General features: G+C 42.3%; 1 protein-coding gene across 1 annotated transcript in view; it reads left to right on the forward strand.

Moving 5' to 3' along the window:
* Positions 1-5,529: 5,529 nt before the first annotated feature.
* CAP2 (cyclase associated actin cytoskeleton regulatory protein 2) overlaps positions 5,530-13,877 on the forward strand; it is a 140,111-nt gene continuing 131,763 nt past the window's right edge. Inside the window, exon 1 of the mRNA XM_005898225.3 lies at positions 5,530-5,899. The gene's annotated coding sequence lies outside the window, so the exon portion shown is untranslated. The remainder of the gene's footprint in view (positions 5,900-13,877) is intronic.

A 13,877-nucleotide genomic window follows, 5' to 3' on the forward strand; every position in this document is an offset into this window, starting at 1 on the left:
ACCCTTATAGCAGAAAGTGAAGAGGAACTCAAAAGCCTCTTGATGACAGTGAAAGTGGAGAGTGACAAAGTTGGCTTAAAGCTCAACATTCAGAAAACGAAGATCATGGCATCCGGTCCCATCACTTCATGGGAAATAGATGGGGAAACAGTGGAAACAGTGTCAGACTTTATTTTTTTAGGCTCCAAAATCACTGCAGATGGTGACTGCAGCCATGAAATTAAAAGACGCTTACTCCTTGGAAGGAAAGTTATGACCAACCTAGACAGCATATTCAAAAGCAGAGACATTACTTTGCCAACAAAGGTTCATCTAGTCAAGGCTATGGTTTTTCCTGTGGTCATGTATGGATGTGAGAGTTGGACTGTGAAGAAGGCTGAGCGCCGAAGAATTGATGCTTTTGAACTGTGGTGTTGGAGAAGACTCTTGAGAGTCCCTTGGTCTGCAAGGAGATCCAACCAGTCCATTCTGAAGGAGATCAGCCCTGGGTGTTCTTTGGAAGGAATGATGCTAAAGCTGAAACTCCAGTACTTTGGCCACCTCATGCGAAGAGTTGACTCATTGGAAAAGACTCTGATGTTGGGAGGGATTGGGGGCAGGAGAAGAAGGGGACGACAGAGGATGAGATGGCCGGATGGCATCACTGACTCAATGGACGTGAGTCTGAGTGAACTCTGGGAGTTGGTGATGGACAGAGAGGCCTGGTGTGCTGCGATTCATGGGGTCGCAAAGAGTCGGACACGACTGAGTGACTGAACTGAACTGAACTGAACTGAATGATTAACAGTAAATTTGAACTGTATATGGTTCTGCTTTGAGGCACTTAAATATAGATAGATGAGACCTGGAAAAAATTTTAAGAGAGTGATTTCTATATATTGTAATGAATAAACTGTAAATGTACTCAATTTCAAAGGTATTTAATGACAGAAGAGATGAATGTGGACTGGAGTATTTAGGTATAACTCCAACAAATCAGCGGAATATAAAAAGAATCCTTAGGTTTAAGCCCAGCAGTCTTATCTATTTCTAACTACATAAAATTTTCATGCAGGGACAGTCTTATCAGCAAAGTGGGTTAATAGAGACATGCCTGGTGGTCTGAGTGGTGTCCACCAGCCCTCTTCATCATCTCAAATGCCGCTGAACCGTTCCCCATGCTCTCCTTGATGCCTGCGATTAGTGAGTTAGCCCTTTGAGTTAAGGTCTGGCCATCACAAGATGCCCTTTAAATAAAGAAGATATTCCCCAAAGAGTGAACATACCAAACATGGTTAGCCAGGATGATTCTGATCAGCAAGGCTGATCACACCTTTGTTCTGGAGAGCTAGAGACTCTGTTCACCTAAGCCTGAGATGCTGGCTTTGTAGAGGGACTTGGGAAAAAAAGCAGGAAGGAACCTCTTCTCTGCACTTCTGTAAAATCACTGATACCTTGATCAATTTTTAGACATAGATGACTCTGAAAAACATGATGAAAGCTGTAGAGTATCTTCCCAGATAAATGCATAAAACCTAAAACATTGCACATGCCTTATGGAGCTCACAGACTCCTGAAGCCTGTCTAGGGATCTCGGGTTAAGAATCTCTCTTCACTGAACGAATAAAAAGTGCTATTCTTATTGTCTGTAGTGCTGTGGAAACTGGCATTGCTCCCCTTCATTTTCTTCCATTTATAGTTCATCCACTCACCTTTCATGCTCATCTTCCCCACCCCCTACCCCCATCCCCACCCTCATTGGTGGGTGGACAGAATCATCAAAATAATGACTAAGAATCCTCACCTTAGGAAGAAGAGGTATGCTGCTACCTCCAATTTATTTCCATGTGCTAGAACTATGTAACCAAGAACAAGGTGTAGCCAAAGGAGGGGCTGTGTGTGGTGGTGGAGGGGCAGGTGGGCGGTGGAGGTGATGATGCAAAGGTTATATGGTGTGGCCAGCTCTGGCACAGTTGTAACTGCTCCATCCAGTGAGAGCTTAGTTTAACTCCTGCACACCAGGGAACAATCAGACCACAAATCGTAGCCATTAAGGAGTCTTACAGATGCTGGGTCAGGACAGACGGAAGTAAATTAGATAGAATTCTTTACTAAGGACCTTCACGTGGCAAAAGTTTGGACTATTTTAAATTTGTTTTTAGTGTCTTTGACTTCTGGAACACACACTTCCAATGGAGAGGAGAGGGTCAGGATGCAAGAGCTGAGCTCTCCCCATTCCCTATTTGAGAAGAAACAATGTAAAGAACTCATTCACATGGTAAGTGTAACTTTTCTCTACTATTATCAGGCTCTGTTTGCTTAGAGTGTGGTTATTCTCAGTACCCACTATGTGTGGATCAGCTGCTGATAAATTACCATTGATAACTTTCCACCTGGGAGTTATTAAAATGAAATGCAATGTCTCATTGGACATTGGTAATGTTTTTTCTTCAAAACTCCTGAAGAGTGTTTGTGGAGACCTGTTGTTATTATTCTTTCTTCCTCATGGGCTTGGAAAAGCTCCAAAAAAGCTGTGAAGACTTCCCTGGTGGTCCAGTGGCTAAGACTCCATGCTCCCAATGCAGGGATTCAGGGTTTGATCCCTGCTCAGGGAACTAGACCAATGAGCCACAACTAAGAGTTTGCATGCTGCATCTGAAAGAGCTCAGCTGCTGCCACTAAGACATGATGGGTGCAGCCAAAGAAATATTTTTTTTAAAAAGGCAACTTTGGCCATTCACTCATTAAAAATCTGCATTAAAAACTAAACATTAAAAAAAAAAAAGAACCCTGTGTTCATTAGCTGTTTTCCGCTTACTGGTATGATCTCTTACTGGAAAACAGAAAAGGGGATTCAGGTAAAATAGCAAAGGGACTATAATCTGGTCTCAGTATGTCAGCAGCCGTGAGGGTAGGAGATCCTAGCAAAGCCCCTTCATATAAAATTGTCAGTTTAAATGTTTTATACTATATAAAGAAATGTAGAACAGCGGAACCATTCCAGTGATGGGTCCCCCTGTTCCCCACGTGTCTGTCACGTTACCAGCTTTCTAGTATAGCCTGGCCAGTAGCAACAAGAATGTTATCCAGAGACAAAATCAGTGGGGAGGAGGAGTCTCAGATGCAATGCAGAGGTGGAATAAAACAAGAATATTGTTAGCTTAGGCAATGAAGGGGATCTTAATTCAAATGCAATGTAACGAAAGGGTGTAGAGGTTGACATGGCACCAGCCTCCTTGTAAAGCAGATAATAAGATCATCTCGTAAGGAGAAAGGCAAGGTTTTGGGTTGGAATCTCAAGATCCAAAAAGATTTAGAAGAACCCAGTGTCTGCCCTGTTCTTTCCAACTCTACCACCTTCAGAACTAATTCTGTAAAAGAAAAATGTACCAATAAATATGTACTCAATGATTTCTTAAGTGTCAGTCTTGAGAAGATAGCCTTGAACCTTTAAATAGACATGATCCTTGCTTTCTTGGAACTTTTGAATCTAGTTCGAAAATATGGACAGTAAGTGTTAGAGAGCTGTGAGGAAGAAGAGTTGACTGGAGGTGGGGGGATGTCCCCCCACACCCCATGCAGGCATCTGTCACATAGCAGACAGATGCTATGCCAGGTGCAATTCGTGAAGGGAAGAATTCAGGCACCAGGTTAAGACTCATTACTTTCCCAATCAAACTAGTTTTCTTAGAAAACTTCTCTGTCTCCTATCTCTTTCCAGTTCTGGATGGCACCACCAAATCAACTGTGTCATGATTCTCATCCAAAACTGTCAGTAATACCCCAGTGCCTGCCCCTTAGGGTTCAGAGAATTTAAGCTAAGACTGAAGGTCTCCATCTGCTGGGGCCTAACCTTTTTTTCCCCGGATCTGGGTCCCACAACTCTGCTCTCATATAAGTTCACGGATTCTCCTTCATACATGTCCCATCCTTCATCACCTCTCCACTTTTGTCCCTGTTGTCCTTTCATCTTGAGTGCCCTTACCCCCACTGCCCTTTCTTACTGTCCTATTTCTGCTTGAAAGATCAACTCTTACTTCCACCAGAATGCATTCTCTGGTTCGCGGAACCAGAAAAAACCTCCCTCCCCTGCATATCCACAAACTTTGTTCATACTTCTCTTGGACCATGTTTTAAAGTCTTCCTTACACTGTGTTTATTTTTATACTCTCTTTATCTTCTTACTAGCTTATAAATCCAAGGGGAGGATTTGTGCCTCATTCATTCACCTTTATACTCCATAATACTTTATACTCCAGTGCAAAATACACTTAGCCAAAAGAAATGCTCTATTAATGCTTGCTGAAGTTAATGCTAGAGAAAAAAAAAAGTCATGTTAAACTGGAAACTTGGAAGTTTCCTGTGAACCTGTAAAAATCGTTTCTTAAGGATATATTAATTTTTGTATTCCTGGAACATATATATATGTATATATATTTTTAAAGATTCGTCTGTTCATTCATTCTTCAGTAAAAATGTATTGAGTACCTATCAAATGCAAGGCATGTGCACAGCAGGGACAGCACTGATCCTGGATATGTGTAATGTATCCATTCACATAGCGATGTGATCAATGACATAAACAATGTCATTCTGTTTCCCTTCTTTCCAGACAAAGGGGAGCAAGAAGGCACCCCTCATCACCAGTGTTGGACAAAGAACAGTGTGTGATAGGAAAAAACCTTAAGTTGTGACCTCTGGGGTCAGAATAGCCTTGTCATGCACAGAACCAAATTACATGCAATTTTAACACCGAGAGAAAATACTGGCTTTTTAGACACTCATCCTAGTATTTGCTTAGAAATTTTGCTTTAAGAAATATCAATGCAACCCCGCCCCCCTTTCTTCTCTGTAATTATTTTCCTAGCATTCATTCAATGAAGAGCTTCAAGTCTACTTTTTCAGATTGAAATAAACTAATGAAAATTGAAAATCAATGTTTTCTTTCTAACAGCGTTAACAAAAAAAAGTAAAAATCTCCAGTTTTGTAATTGTAGTCAACATACCAAGGGGAATGGCCACAAATACAATAAAAGTAAATTGGTTTAGGGTACCAGGAAGTGGGCTTCCCTGGTGGCTCAGACGGTGAAGAATCTGCCTGCAATGTGGCAGACCTGGGTTCGATCCCTGGGTAGGAAAGATTCCCCTGGCGGAGGACTTGGCAACCCACTCCAGTATTTTTGCCTGGAGAAACCCCATGAACAGAGGAGCCTGGCGGACTACAGTTTAGGAGGTCACTAAGCACAGCACTTTTATCCTTAAACAATCAGGCAATTTTTACAAAAAGATGTATGTAAAGTACATTTTAAAATACATTGTTAAAATGTTGTTACAAAATATGAATGCATCTGAACTTTGTGTCTAGCTGAAGTGTTGCTTCTCCACCTCCCTCTCCAGCCAGGAACTTTATCCCTCTACTGGGGTTGGGGAGAACACTGGCCGGTCTGTAGCTCCCCAAGGACCCATCCTTTCTCTGCACAAGCCTTTGAGGATCCAATCTTCGGCTTCTTCAGCCAGGAGCCTCCCGGATCTTTCCAGACTTCTTTGCAAGGCTGCCTGATGCAGCGAATTCATTCCTGTCTGAGCCTGCCGCCCTCTGCCTTCCTCCTCTCGCTCTTTTCTCCCACGGCCCATCTGCCCCTCCTCTCCTCCATCCCCTCTCTCCCCTCCGCTCCCCTTTATTTCCACTCCCCGCCGGCGGAGCTTGGCTCCCCTCCCTTCCCCCCTCTCCCTCTCTCTCCCTCTCGGCGAGTCAGTATTTGGAGCTCCCGGAAGCCGCCGGCCACTCTCCCCGGGAGCAGCGTGACCGACACCGACTCCTGCTAGGGGGGGTGAGGAGGAGGAGGAGGGGAGGAGGGCGCGCGAGTGGCCGAGCGCGGATTGGCATCGCCCAGCACCGGACCGCGGAACCCGACGGCAGGTAATCCAGAGCTGCCGGGCCGGGCCGGGCCGGGCCGGGCCGGGCCGGGAGGGGCGCGGGGTGGAGTGGGGGGAGCACCCCGCGGCCGCGCTCGGAAGTTGCGCTCCATGGGTGGGGTACAGAGGAGCCCGGGCCGAGGCGCGCGGGGAATAAAGACGCTTGCTGGCCCGCATGCGGGAGAAGCGGGCGGCCGCGGGGCCTGGGTGCAAGGCCCGGACGCGGGGGTGCGGGCGTGAGGGGGGCACCCCATCTGGGTCAGCGCAGCGGCGCTCCCCGCCCCCGCCGCCTGCCCGGTGCGCGCCGCGCAGGCCGGGCTGGAAGGCGGGTGCGGGCGTGCAGCGGTCTCGGGGCTGGACCCGTGGCTGAGGCCTCGCAGCCGCACTCCAGGCGGGTCTAACTTTGGGGGTGCTCGCCCCCTCTGCTCTGAGCCTCAGGGGGTGCGGGGTATTGGGGAAGGGGGGTTGTCATTGGACTGAATTTGATCCTAGCCAGGAAGTGCTGGAAAGAAATGGACCTGGCTTCTCTGCAGAACCTGACCTGAGGTCTTGAGTCACTTTAAAAAAATGTACTGGCCACTGAGGCATTGAGGGACAGCTCCGAAGAGGTCACCTCGCCACCACTGGGTCTTTCCTTGGGTAGAGGGGTTTGGTGGAAGCAGCTTCGTTATCTTCGCTTTGGAGACTAATAATCACATATGCAAATAGCCTTGCCTTTATTGCCATCAGAGTGGTATCAGACATCACAAATAGGCTGCAGGGTTTAGCGATATTTGAATTATTGCATTCTCTAAAAGGAATGAATATGGATATTGTACTAGAATTAGGTCCAAACAGCCAAAGCGGAGATGAACACAGCAGAGAAGATCAAGAACCTCTGGTTATATAGTCAGAGGAATGCAGAAGTCTATGGGACTTAAACCACAAAAGTTAACCAGAATTGTTTGCAGAGTACTATTTCTTTACTGCTTATATAAGACTTTTTTAATTTAAGGAACATGGCTTAGAATTCTTGGCAAAATATCTAAGCCCATGTAATGTAAGGTTACGGCTGTGGAGTGATCCTTGGGGGAATTGTTCTTATAGTTATTAAAGTCCAGTTAGACTGTAAGCCTCCTGAGGGCAAGGGTGGGTATTTTTTAAAGATTTTACTGCACCAAGCAGTATTTGACTCCAACCCTTTAATGAACAGGCAGTAAAAGTTTGTTAAAATGATTAACCCAACGGTTTGAGTGTGATTGTGACTTTTTGAAGATACTACATTATTTTTTAAGGAAACACTACTCTTTGATCTCCAAATCTAAAAGTCCTTAATAAATTAGAACTGAGGTATCATAAATATTTATTAAAATTAAAGAGGAAAAAATTGAGAAATCATGAAGGTAAATGTCAAGGCAGTATTGGCTAGTAGGAAATAGGTTTTTGCTGCTCATTGTAGAAGTGAAAAATATTTTAACTTGTTGATATAAGGTAAGGTTTAGAGTAAAGGGCTGGATAGTAAACTTGTAGACTTTCTTGGCTCTGTGGTCTCTTTAGTAACTACTCATCTGTGCTGTTGTAGCTTAAAACCAGCCACAGAAAATGACTAAATAAATGATGTGACTGTATTTCACTTTATTCGTGGACACTGAAATTTGAAGTTCATATAATTTTCATCAGTATTGAAATTTGTTATCCAGCTCTGTGACCCCGTGGACTGTAGCATCTGCCAAGCTCCCCTGTCCTTGAAATAGTCTTTTTTTTTTTCCAGGCAGTAAAAACTGTAAAATTCATTTTTAGCTTGGGAGAGGATGGGAGACACAAAAGCAGCTGGAGAAAGGGGGCAGGTTTGTCACGTTGGTAGTAGTTTACTCTTCCCTCCTACCATGTGTAGAGTTTGGAGGGGAACCTGTTTGTTTGTTTTTTTTTTTTTTTTAAGATTTTTTTCTTTTTTTGATGTGGACCATTTTTAAAGTCTTTATTGAGTTTGTTACAATATTGCTTCTGTTTTATAGTTTGGTTTTTTGGCCACAAGGCATGTAGGATCTTAGCTCCCTAATAGGGATTGAACCCTCACCCCCTGCATTGGAAGGCAAAATGTTAACCACTGACCTCCAGGGAAGTGCCTGGAGAGGCACCTCTCGAAAGGGTCAATGGGCCAGATTAACTGGGGGCTTAAGTCATACCAGGAGCTTCCCTGGTGGCTCAGAGGTTAAAGCGTCTGCCTGCAATGTGGGAGACCAGGGTTCAATCCCTGGGTTGGGAAGATTCCCCTGGAGAAGGAAATGGCAACCCACTCCAGTACTCTTGTCTGGAGAATCCCATGGATGGAGGAGCCTGGTGGGCTACAGTCCACGGGATCACAAAGAGTCAGACACGACTGAGCAACTTCACTTTCACTTTTCACTTAAGTCATACCCAGGAGTTAAGTTAATACCTTCAAGAGTAGCATTAACTTATTTTGGGCATTGCAGTATTTTGTGTCGAATATTTCCTAACAGACATCTTTATGTATGACGTTTCCTTTTTAATTCATCAATTATGTGATATACTTAAAATAATTTGGTAAGTTTATGTAAACTGTAAACATAATATTCAAATAACTGCCTGTAGCCCTGTCCCGGGCTTCCCGGGTGGTGCTAGTGGTAAAGAACCTGCCTGTCAATGCAGGAGACATAAGAAACTCAGGTTCGATCCCTGGGTCAGGAAGATCCCCTGGCGGACAGCATGGCAACCTACTCCAGTATTCTTGTCTGGAGAATCCCATGAACAGAGGAACGCGCCAGGCTCCAGTCTATGGGGTCTCAAAGAGTCAGACATGACTGAAGCAACTTAACATGGCAGCCCTTTCACTAGGGCTTTCAACCCTTAAACACTAGGGCTTATGAACTAGATAATTGTGAAAATATAACCCACAGAATGGGAGAAAATATTTTAAAATCCTATATTTGATAAGGAACTTGTATCCAAATATATAGAGTTCTTACAACTCAGTAATAAAAAGTAACCCAATATAGAAATTGTCAAGATATCTGAATGAATATTTCTCCTAAGAACATATACAAATGGCCATAAGCACATGAAAAGATAGCTCAACATCATTATTCATCAGAAAATGCATATCAAAACCACAGTGGGGTACCACTTCACACCCACTAGGATGGCTAGAATTGAAAAGTCAGATAAGTGTTGGTGAGCGTGTGAAGGAGTTAGAACCCTTGACAGCCTTATATGTTGCTGGTAGAAATATTTCTTGTACAGTTGCTTTGGAAAACAATTGGGCAGTTCCTCAAAAATTAAACAGAGTTACCATGTGAAACAACAATTTCACTCTTAAGTATATACATCCAAGAGAAATGAAAGCACATGTTGGCACAAAAACCTGTACATAAATGTTTATACCAGCACCATTCATAACAACCAAATTAAAAATAACTGAGATGTCCATAGGCTGAGGAATGGATAAATAAAATGTGATATATCCATACAATGGGATTTTATTTAGCCATAAAAAAGAATGAAATACTGATTACATGTACCTTGAAACCATTATTCTAAGTGAAAGGATTTAATCAAGAAAGACCACACATTGTATCGTTCTATTCATATGGAAATGTTCAGAACAGGGCAATGTATGGAGACAAAGTAGGTTAGTGGTTTCTTAGGTGTGGAGGTTGATGGTGAGGGTGGGAGTGATAGCAAAGGGTGCAGGGTTTGTTTTTGAGCTGGCAAAATGTTCTAAAACTAGTGATGGTTGTGAACATCATCAGATGGTACACTTCAGATGGGTGAATTGTACAGTAAGTCCCCTACATACAAACCTTCAAGTTGCAACCTTTCAAAGATGCATATGTATTATAAACCTATTATAGTACTATAATCATATGCGAGCCATATCTCAATAAAGTTGTTAAACAGAAGGCTAGAAAAAGAGGACTAGATTGCTACCCATACTGTTGTATATTTCTTTATGCCCTTCTCCTATGACATTCACTGTACCCATCCTTACACTGGATTTTGTGTTAACCATTCCTGATTTTATTGTAAAATGCTTTTGTGACATGTATATGTTCCTAATCAAGTTTGTCTACATTTGCTTGTTTTTCTAAAACCATATCTTTTATTTTACATTTCCTTAGGAGGGACCTTTTATTTTGTTTCTGTCACTGAAGGGGTTTTTTGGCTGTGCTGGGTCTTTATTGCTGTACTCAGTCTTTCTCTAGTTGCAGCACACAGGCTCTGGAGCGCGGGCTCAGTGGCTGTGGCAAGTGGGCTTAGCTTCCCCTTGGTGTGCAGGATCGTAGTTGTCAGACCGCAGACCAAACCTGTGTCCTCACGTTGGACGGAGGATTCTGATCCACCGGACCACCAAGGAAGTCCCTTGGTTTTTGTGTCTGTGTTTTTTTTAATTTATAAAAAGGGTATATGTATATTATAACCTCACTTTTAAAAAGCTCAAAACTAAGTTTTCAAGGATTATCCGTGTTGTTGCATGTAACTATGTATTATTGTTGGCAAATATTCCACAGTTTATCCTTTCTCTCATTGATGGACATTAGGGTTGGCGCCCATGTTTTGTTGCTTTGGAGACTTTTTTTCCATGTGTCTTGGCACACATGTGTCTTCTGTGTGAATGTGCCATGTTTTTTAATTACCAAAAAGAGAGTTGATTGACATACACAGTAGTGGTATAACCCCAGCTTATTCATTCCCCTAAACCAAGTGCTTTAATCTGATACCCTATTATAAATCTCATCCTACTTAAATTCTAGTTATAATATCTGGTTTCTCATCACCTAAGAAGCATGGAAAAACACTATTTTAAAATGCTAAAATGAATTTGCTTGACAGATATAAGCAAGCTTCTTCCACTGTGAAAGAGGGAAGTCCAGTGAAGTTCCACAGGATAAATGTTACTTGTGTGAAAAAAGTCTTGGTTATTCAGTCATATCTGACTCTTGGCAACCCATGGGCTTTAGCTCTCCAAGCTCCCCTGTCCATGGAATTCTTCAGGCAGGAATACTGGAGTGGGTAGCCATTTCCTTCTCTAGGGAATCTTCTCGATATTTGCATGCCAATACACAATTATTACTTGCTTTATTATCAATTTTCTACATGTTAACTTTTAATTACAACAGCAGAGTCATGGACCAGAAATGACTGAAATAACCCAGAAGGATGAGCAATTATGCTACTCAACTAAATTTCAGTCTCCCTAAATTTTTCCTTACATTGATGATTTAAATAATTTTAATATTTCATCACCACGTGATGTTAAGTATATAACTCAAGGAGTTCAAAAAAATTGAGTGACATTTCTATTACAAAATTTCATCCATTTGCATCTCATTATATGAATAGTTTGCCAGGATTTACATTGATAAAAACAAAAATTGAGAATCAAATTGATTTTCAACCTTGACTCTTTCTAGCAATAAGTATACTGATCCCATATGCATGAGACAATTGAAAAATAAGAGCTCTAAAGAGAGAGGTTTTCAATGAAAAAAATACCTTTTATCTACATTTACTAATATTTGTCAATATTTGTAGTATTTGTTTTGTTTTTGGTAAGTTCCTTCTAGTAAGAGTTACAGTGGTAACAACTAGGAGAGCACTCTTTACCATTGAATTTAAATACATATATATATCAGATGACACCACCTTTATGGCAGAAAGTGAAGAACTAAAGAGCCTCTTGATGAAAGTCAAAGAGGAGAGTGAAAAAGTTGGCTTAAAGCTCAACATTCAGAAAACTAAGATCATGGCATCCAGTCCCATCACTTCAAGGCAAACAGATGGGGAAACAATGGAAACAATGGCTGACTTTATTTTTCTGGGCTCTAAAATCACTGCAGGTGGTGATTGCAGTCATGAAATTAGAAGACGCATACTCCTTGGAAGGAAAGTTATGACCAACCTAGACAGCATATTAAAAAGCAGAGACATTACTTTGCCAACAAAGGTCCGTCTAGTCAAGGCTATGGTTTTTCCAGTGATCATGTATAGATGTGAGAGTTGGAGTATGGAGGAAGCTGAGCGCCGAAGAATTGATGCTTTTGAACTGTGGTGTTGGAGAAGACTCTTGAGAGTCCCTTGGACTGCAAGGAGATCCAACCAGTCCATCGTAAAGGAGATCAGTCCTGGGTGTTCATTGGAAGGACTGATGTTGAAGCTGAAACTCCAATGCTTTGGCCACCTGATGGGAAGAACTGACTCACTGGAAAAGACCCTGATGCTGGGAGGGATTGGGGGCAGGAGGAGAAGGGGAAGACAGAGGATGAGATGGCTGGATGGCATCACCACTCAGTGGACATGGGTTTGGGTAGACTCCAGGAGTTGATGATGGACAGGGACACCTGGTGTGCTGTGATTCATGGGGTCACAAAGAGTCAGACATGACTGAGCGACTGAACTGAACTGATATATATATATATATATATATATACTTTTGATACAGAAAAGTATGATAGGTAATGAATAAAAGACATTAAAGCATAAAATATGTAAATCTAGGATAAACTCTTATAGAGTGAGAAGAATGGAAATGTAAATTAACGGAGAAATATAATCATGCAAGATTTTTGACTGTCAAAGAACAACCTCTTTATGTATTCTTTTAAAGTAAATGATGATGAGTTTCAATGGATGTATTTCAGCAAGTGATAAAATAGTTTTAGTTTTACATGTCAATATTTACAGAATACTGGCAGCTACATTCTTCACAACAGTTCACATTTTGGTGGAAATTTTTACATGTCAACCTAAAAATGCGAAAGAGGGATTTACAAAGTTCTTTTAGGTTGTATACACGTAAGAATTTGAAAATCCCTTTGAAACTCATCCTGCTTCCATTTTCTGACCAAAAATAAGAGTCTCAATTCAGTTCAGTTCAGTTCAGTCGCTCAGTCGTGTCTGACTCTTTGCAACCCCATGAACTGCAGCACTCCAGGCGTCCCTGTCCATCACCAACTCCCGGAGTCTACTCAAACTCATGTCCATCGAATTGGTGATGCCATCCAACCATCTCATCCTCTGTCATCCCCTTCTCCTCCTGCCCTCAATCTTTCCCAGCATCAGGGTCCTTTCAAATGAGTCAGCTCTTTGCATCAGGTGGCCAAAGTATTGGAGTTTCAGCTTCAGCATCAGTCCTTCCAATGAACACCCAGGACCGATCTCCTTTAGGATGGACTGGTTGGATCTCCTTGCAATCCAAGGGACTCTCAAGAGTCTTCTCCAACACCACAGTTCAAAAGCATCAATTCTTCGGCGCTCAGCTTTCTCCATAGTCCAACTCTCACATCTATACATGATCACTGGAAAAACCATAGCCTTGACTAGACGGACCTTTGTCGGCAAAGTAATGTCTCTGCTTTTTAATATGCTGTCTAGGTTGGTCATAACTTTCCTTCCAAGGAGTAAGCGTCTTTTAATTTCATGACTGCAATCACCACCTACAGTGATTTTGGAGCACAGAAAAATAAAGTCAGCCACTGTTTCCCCTGTTTCCACTTCTATTTGCCATGAAGTGATGGGACCGGATGCCATGATCTTCGTTTTCTGAATGTTGAGCTTTAAGCCCACTTTTTCACTCTCCACTTTCACTTTCATCAAGAGGCTCTTTAGTTCTTCACTTTCTGCCATAAGGGTGGTGTCATCTGCATATCTGAGGTTATTGATATTTCTTCTGGCAGTCTTGATTCCAGCGTGTGCTTCCTCCAGCCCAGCATTTCTCATGATGTACTCTGCAGAGAAGTTAAATAAGCAGGGTGACAATATACAGCCTTGACATACTCCTTTTCCTATTTGGAACCAGTTTGTTGTTCCATGTCCAGTTCTAACTGTTGCTTCCTGACCTGCATACAAATTTCTCAAGAGGCAGCTCAGGTGGTCTGGTATTCCCATCTCTTTCAGAATTTTCCACAGTTTATTGTGATCGACACAGTCAAAGGCTTTGGCATAGTCAATAAAGCAGAAATAGATGTTTTTCTGGAACTCTCTTG

Source organism: Bos mutus, chromosome 23, assembly GCF_027580195.1.
Source record: "Bos mutus isolate GX-2022 chromosome 23, NWIPB_WYAK_1.1, whole genome shotgun sequence".
NCBI classification, from domain to species: domain Eukaryota; kingdom Metazoa; phylum Chordata; class Mammalia; order Artiodactyla; family Bovidae; genus Bos; species Bos mutus.